Consider the following 7,487-nt stretch of genomic DNA (forward strand, 5'->3'; position numbering starts at 1 on the left):
CACTCTTTATTTCTTCTTGGTTCTTACATAAGTTATTGATTTTTTTCATCCATTTCTTTTTTATTCTTACATAAGTTGTTGATTTTTTCATCCGTTTCTTCTTGATTCTTGCATAAATTGTTGATTTTTTCCTCCATCTGGTTTATGCATTCTAGGACTCTTAATCTGAATTCTTTTTCTGTCATGCTGCATGCCTCTGTTTCACTTAGCTGCTTTTCTGGCGAGTCCTCCTTTTCTTTCCTTTGGGGGTTTCTTTGTCTACCCATGTTTGATCTCACCGACAGATCTAGATGTTGAGTCATTCAGGGGCTGCTCCTTGGGTGGCAGTGGCTCCTCGGGCTGTGGTTGCTCCTCGGGCGGTTGCGGTAGCAGCTGCTCTTCAGTTGGCAGCAGCTCCTCTGGTGGGTGCTGTTCACCGCTGTGGCGGCTCCTCCGGCTGGTGGGGGGAGGCTTCTCACATAGCTGCTTTTCCTCAGACAGAGGGTGTGCTGATCACAAGGTTGCTGATCCTTGGATGAGGAAGGCTACACACGCAGCTGCTACTTCTTGAACTGGGGCAGACTGCTCATGTGGCTGCTGATCCTTGAGTGGGGGCTGGCTACACGCTGCTGTTGTTTCTCTGATGGGGTGGGCTGCTTGTGGGGCTACTGCTCCTAGGAATTGGACAGGTTGATTGCAAGTCTGCTGCTCCTTGGACGGGGGTGGGCTGCTGCTGCTCCTCTAATGGGGATGGGCCGCTCGCAGAACTGCTGCTCCTCAGATGGGGGCAGGCTGCGCAGGGCTGCCACTCCTCAGAAGTAGGTAGACTGCTCGTGCAGCTGCTGCTCCTTGGAAGGGGAAGCCGGCCACTCACACAGCTGCTGCTCCTTGGACAGGGGCAGGCCACATGAGGCTGCTGCTCTTAGGCCCGAGGCAGGCTGCTCACGGGGCTGCTGCTCCCTGGACAAGAGTGCACTGCTCACATTGTCTGTGCTCACGTGGTTGAAAAAATAATGTGAAAAGAAGTAGGAAATAAAGGAACAAACAAAAAAAGGAGACAAAAGCAAAAAGCAAAAAAAGAGCAACAAACAAAAAAGGGGAAAACAAAGAAAAAAGCAAAAAAAAAAAAGCTAACAAAATAATAAAAAAATAAAAATGAAAAATTGAAATGTCATTCCTTTGGCTGGCTTAAGATCCCAGTTTTCTGGAATGTCTGTGATTGTTTTTTTCTGTTGCTGGGACTGAAACCCCCTCTATAGGCCAGACCCTGTTAACTCCCAGGGACTAATCAGATTATTTTAATCCTTCATCTCATTCAGGGTGGAATCTGGGTGTGGCTGTATTCCTTGCCTGGTGCCTGGAGGGAGGCGTTATATCCTCAGGAGAAAATGGCTGCCCAAGTCCTGAGCTCAGGGGTGACTCAGTGCTCAATTTGCTGCTACCTCTACTGGACCCCCTTCTCTCCCCAGCCTCTCCCCAGATTCCACTCGTCCACACCTTCTCCCGCTCTTCAGCACAGGTGAGTGTCTGTATCCGAAATGTCCTATGAACAGGGTTCAGTGAAAACAAACAAACGCCAGCCACAGAAACGGGGAAGGCTGAGTCTCTGTAAGCTCCTCTCTTACCGGTACTGCATGGTCTGGTCAGTGCTTCAGGCTGCTCCCTTTAAGCTCAGACTTCTGTAGTTATGGAACCCAGATCTCAAATCCCCTGGCACCAACAGTCCCGCGGATCTCCTTTCCACAGTCAGGGGCTGTGCCTGTCTCGAGAGATGCGGCTGTGTGCCACACAGTCTCCCTCTGAGCTCAGAGGTCTGGCAAACTTTCCTGCCCAGATCCCTGGTTTTTACCTTTCCAGTGGAACTCTGCCCTTCCCAGCTGCAAACTGTCTCACCAGATGAGTATACTTCGCCAATTTGGGTTGGGTGTTATTAGTTTCAGCTGCTCACTCCACTTGCTCTGGGACAAGTCCTGGGAAGCATCTGCCTATTCCGCCACCTTCTTGTCTCCTGAATAATTTATTTTCAATCTTTCTCCTGCAAAAATGTATTTCTATACATCATGCCTTCTATTATTAAATTTATACAATTTATTACCAACTTGATTTGAGTTTTTAATTCTTAGAAACCTTAATTTTCCAATGCTGACCAAAAAGCATTTCTTAGATTGATGTTTATGAACACACTTTAAACATACTTTTTATTTTCAAGAAACACACCTTCAACAAAGCACAAGACATGATATTAACAGTTGCAAATCCACTTTATAGACTTTCTGCAATAAAAGCTAAAAGCAGGTGAATTTAAAACTTGTGTAGCCCTAGCCAGTTAGGCTCAGTGGATAGAGTGTCAGCCTGTGGACTGAAGGGTCCCAGTTTGTAGGCTCGATTCCCAGGAGAGGGCTTGCAGGAGGTAGCCCATCAGTGATTCTCATCATTGGTGTTTCTATCTCTCCCTCTCCCTTCCTCTCAGATAGCAATAAAAAAAATTTTCGAAAAAGTGTAGAAATCAATGTTTCAGTATTTCATGCTATCTTAAAGTATTAGGTGTTTAATAACTTTTATTATTTAATCCAGCAATACTTTTGAAGTTTTAGTTATTACAGACTTTGGAAAATTATGTATAGGCATATATACTTACTGCTGAAAAGCTTTATCAAAAACCCTTCAGTTATATTATTTATTGTCTTACCAGCTCTGAGATTTTAAAGCCACTTACTATCCAAGGCATTCTTCTGATAAATGTTGTAAAAGGTAGCCTGACCTTGACAACCTTTAGGAGGTTGGAGAAAAGTGGGGGATGGGAGGAGGGAGCTATTAGGCCCCCACAGCCATTCCCAGGTGCTTCCAGCTGCTTGGATTGAAACTGCCACCCTCTTACCTTACAAGGGGCCAGTGGCCCCTCTCCTCGCAGCTTCTGCAGCTTGACCAAGGACATTGCCGCAGCTTCCGCCCTCTCGGAGAATCTGGAGTCTTTAAAATGTTTACTTCCATGTACTTTTCTTCACATCTCACCCGGAGGATCAGAAAGGCATGAGTAAGAGTGAGATTCCTGAGGCTGCAGTTGGGTTGAGTGAAATAGTCGAGGATGCCCATTTACCCCAGTGATCAGACAGGATTCCGAAGAAAGAGGTCCTGGTGAGAGAACAGAGCAAGCATCTCCTCCCCCCCCTCCCCCGCCCCCCGCCCCATGTCTAATAAAATGTAATGGCTCCCCGGCCGCGTCAAGGGTCACCTGTGGCTCCTTCCATTGATAGGTGGCGTTCTCAGTGGGGGCCAGCTGGAGCGTGAACCCCATCAGTTCAAGGCCACTGTGTAGTTAGGCTCTTGTCCCCGAGACAGCCCCTCTTCCTCCAGGGGCCACACTGGCAGAGGGGCACAGCCCTGGGAGCGATAGAGGACTCTAAGCTGAGCTGTTTGTTGGTATGGGATGGCTTTCTTGCTCTTTCTCTGCCCCATCTCAGTTGTTAAAAACCATGAAATGCCCTGGCTAGTTTTGCTGAGTGGATAGAGTGTCGGCCTGCGGACTGAAGGGTCCCGGGTTCGATTCCGGTCAGGGGCATGTACCTTGGTTGCGGGCGCATCCCCAGTAGGGGGTGTGCAGGAGGCAGTTGATCGATGTTTCTCTCTCATCGATGTTTCTGACTCTCTGTCCCCCTCCCTTCCTCTCTGTAAAAAAATCAATAAAATGTATTTTTTTTTTAAAAAAAAAAACAAACAACCATGAAAGTTATTTCTGCCAGTTGCTCAGTGGGGGGGTCTGGGGTCCTAAGGTTAGTTTTTATTGTTTTCATTTGACGTTTGGGGCTAGTTGTTGGGTAAAATGCATACCCAAAGTGCTTGGTCCTTAACAGACCGGAACAACTCATTTAACAGGCTCCCCATTTATCACTTTCCTCACAGATAACATGAAGGTTTTGGTGACAATGCGCTCCACTCCTGATGGTGGCAGGACTCATAAGTGTTTGCACTTCTGCCAACAGGGACCTGCAGTTTTGTAGCAAAGGAAAGGTTAAGGGGCAGCAGCTGCTCTTTGCGAAGGAGGCGGTGAGCTGAGAAAAAGGCAAAATCAGGGGTTTCTCATGGTTTCAGGGGCCTGGAGGTGGAGGCATAAAGGATGAGCCAGGGGGAGCAGAGTTCAGGGGGGTGGTGGAGCTCAGAGGCCCGAGCCTTGGGAATCTCGGCCCATTTGCCGAGGTGGCGGCAGCATCGATCCAACTGGAGAAGGTGCTGTAATGAAGGGGCAGCGATGACTCCCGAGGCTGGGATGGTTCTCAGGAGGAGGCTGAGATGAGCTTTTGCTCTTGTCCCACTGCCCGCCCGCTCTGGCCTCCAGTGGCCCCTCTGGCTCCCTGTGCCCCCCTCTAGCCTCACTCTGAGCCATGCCGGCCGCCCCTGGCCCCCTCTCTGGCCCCGGTTCCACACACTGACCGGCAGGTGCTGCAGAAATGAGAGTTGCGTGGTGGAACTACAGGTGTGACTCCGTCGCTGTGTGGGTGTTGCTGTGGACACGAACTGTTTCTTCTTACCAAGAAGTATTTTCTGATTATTTGATAGTGAGCATGGATTATCTTGTCTGTGGGTGTAGCATCAGGCCCCTCCAAGGCAGGGATGGTGACGGTTGTAGCAAAGGTTGGGAGAAGACTGTTTCTAACTCTGTGGAGGTGAGAAGGAAATATCTATTTGAGATGTGAACACACATGACCTTGGCAGGGCCTGTGTCTACAGGAGATAACCCCAAAGAGATGCTTACACCTTTTTGGCAAACGCCTGTGGGTACGAGGGACTGGAAACAAGCAGAATGTCCCCACTGTGCACAGAGAAGGAGCTCTGTGACCCCAGCACGCTCTGCTGCCTCTGAGAAGAATTAGGCCCATTTGTAAGATGCGTTCTCCACAAGCATCACACCGGGAAAAAAGAGGCATCGATAGCTTCAAGCTGTAAATTTATTTTCTTTGTGTTTTTTTTTTTTTTTTTTTTTTTTTACTGATAACCAATCCCTGCAATTAATTATAGGAAATAACATACCCTTTAGACCAGCCGTAGGCAAACTACGGCCCGCGGGCCGGATCCGGCCGTTCGGCTGTTCTATCCGGCCCGTGGAGCCGAAAGAGTGGAGGGTTCTCTTGCTCTCCCCTCCACTCCTTTACCAGCAGCAGCGTTAACATGGCAACGTCGGGAAACACGGCCACAGCTCCTTCTTCTGAGTCCAGTTTAAGAACCCATTGTGGCCCTCGAGTCAAGAAGTTTGCCCACCCCTGCTTTAGACCCATGGATGATACTAAATTATATATCCATATGGTATTTTAGCAGAAACAGGTTCTAAAAATCATACAACCATATAGATTAATGATATACATATCAAGATTAGGTTTCAAAATGTCTAAAATAAAATAAAATGTCGGTCATGGTTCTCATTCACTGCCTTGGCGAACAACAAAGAAAAAAAACAACACCAAATATCCCAATATTTACAGACATAGGTGTTTTCAAAAGGTCTTTTTCTGACTTTAGCAAAGAGAAACCATCCCAATTTTATTCTTTATTTGATTGAACTCTAATACATGTTAATACTATTTCTCCTACTGCAGCAAGTTCTCACTTTCTCAAGGCCTTTTCTTCAATTTTTCTAGAAATAAAATATCTCACTTCTAACCATCAAATTAAGATGTTATCCTCAGAGATATTATGTACCAGGTTGGTATATCCAGCTGCTTTCCATATTTCAGGCCAAGCAAAGACATGCATTTAGAGCTGTACTAATGTTATGAAAGCAAAAGACAATGCAACCAAATATCCAGAGAAATTATGGCCTTTCCGTGCAGTGTTTGATGCTGAAAACAGTGATTTTTATTCAAATACCATTCTGTTCACTTGTGGTCCAAGAACATTCAAATCATAAACCAAATGCCCTGGCTGGTGTGGCTCAGTGGATAGAGCGTCGGCCTGCGGACTGAAGGGCACCATGTTCGATTCCAGTCAAGGGCACATGCCTGGGTTACGGGTTTGAGCCCCATTGAGGGGGCGTGCTGGAGGCAGCTGATCAATGACTCTTTGTCATCATTGATGTTTCTACCTCTCTCTCCCTCTCCCTTCCTCTCTGAAATCAATAAAGATATATTTAATAAAAAGAAACATGTTAAAAATTGGTCTTCAAACATTACAGCCAATGATGCCAATGCTTGCTGATGATCTCAGCGACACAAAACCACATCCACACCTCAGTGGCCACCAAACCATTGAGCAGAGCTTCCTGAACGGTGACCTGTTTGAGGCTGTCAGTGTGAGCAACAGGTACTGTGTTTCAAACCCTGAATAACTGTGGGGATCTCAGCAGGGGTTGGTGGAATCAGATCAACCTTGGCACATGCCAAATCGTGGCCAATGGAGGCTTCCCATGAGTCACAGCAGCAACATTCACCGGCGTGGGGGCCGTCTTGGCGAGGTTTCGGGCAAACTGGGCCATGTTGCCATCGTGGATACTGCGGCCCGAACCACCAGCTGAATCAAGCTGTAAACTCAGTGCGCAGCTTCCACTATGTTCCAAAGACCAGCCCACTCATGCTCACAGCACCTCCTAATGCTGGAAGCGTTGTCAGCATCTTACAGAGAAGGAAACTGAGGCACAGGGAGATCAGCCCTCAGAAAATTGCCTCATCTGATGCACAAAAGATGGACAGCGTGACCCCCTCTGGGACAAGCAGCTGTGCTTGGGGTTTACTTACTGTTGCTCTTTCACCTTCCTTTGTACTCTTAAAAATGTAAGTCTTAAATGTCATAAATGAGCCAACAAAAACACAGTTAAACCTTTTCTGGGGTGCACTGCGACACCCTTTCCAGAAATCTGGGGCTCCCTGCCCCCAGGGAGAACCTAGTGGCTGGAAGAGCAGGCAGCTCTCACAGTTCCTTCCAGGCCTCTCCACAGCCCACTCCCCAGCCTGATCTACCCAGAGTGAGATGAGCACAGAGGCTCGGGGCCCTGCCCGTTCCCTGGAGTCGGAAACCGTCAGCCTATGTGTGGCCCCTCCAAGGACCAGGATCCCCCGTGGGGCATTGTCTGTTCTGGAAACGTCCCTGATGGGAAGATGACCAGCGCTGAACCCCAGGCGCCTTTAGCCAAGTTATAAGAAAGTGCCTCATCTTCAAGACCTTTATGGACTAGAGAATTGTCATAATAAACATTAAAGAGGCCTAAAAACACTTCCAATAAAATCTGAAAACATTTCAGATTATAAGAACATTTGCAGTGTGAGGTTTGAGATGTGAAGTCATGGACCCTGTTCAGTGCACAACCTCACCTCTCAGGCCTTCCCCATCACAAGTCCATCCTGGGCCTGCGCTTCCCGGAGCCCCTGGGTTGACTGGAGCCAGCAACTGGGTGGTCCTGTCCGTATTCTAGACACCCAAACTGAGGCTCAGAGAGGGGCAGCAGAGGTCCCTACCCCCAGCCCACTTCCCCTCCACTCAGCCCAGCTCACTGGTCCTCCCCCAGCTCCCGCCTGGTTGCCACA

At 48.1% G+C, this 7,487-nt stretch overlaps 1 pseudogene; it reads right to left on the reverse strand.

Moving 5' to 3' along the window:
* Positions 1 to 6,129: 6,129 nt before the first annotated feature.
* LOC118679037 lies at positions 6,130 to 6,442 on the reverse strand (annotated as a pseudogene).
* Between the last annotated feature and the right edge of the window lie 1,045 nt (positions 6,443 to 7,487).

The sequence above is a fragment of the Myotis myotis genome, unplaced genomic scaffold (assembly GCF_014108235.1).
Source record: "Myotis myotis isolate mMyoMyo1 unplaced genomic scaffold, mMyoMyo1.p scaffold_m19_p_22, whole genome shotgun sequence".
Classification (NCBI taxonomy): Eukaryota; Metazoa; Chordata; class Mammalia; order Chiroptera; family Vespertilionidae; genus Myotis; species Myotis myotis.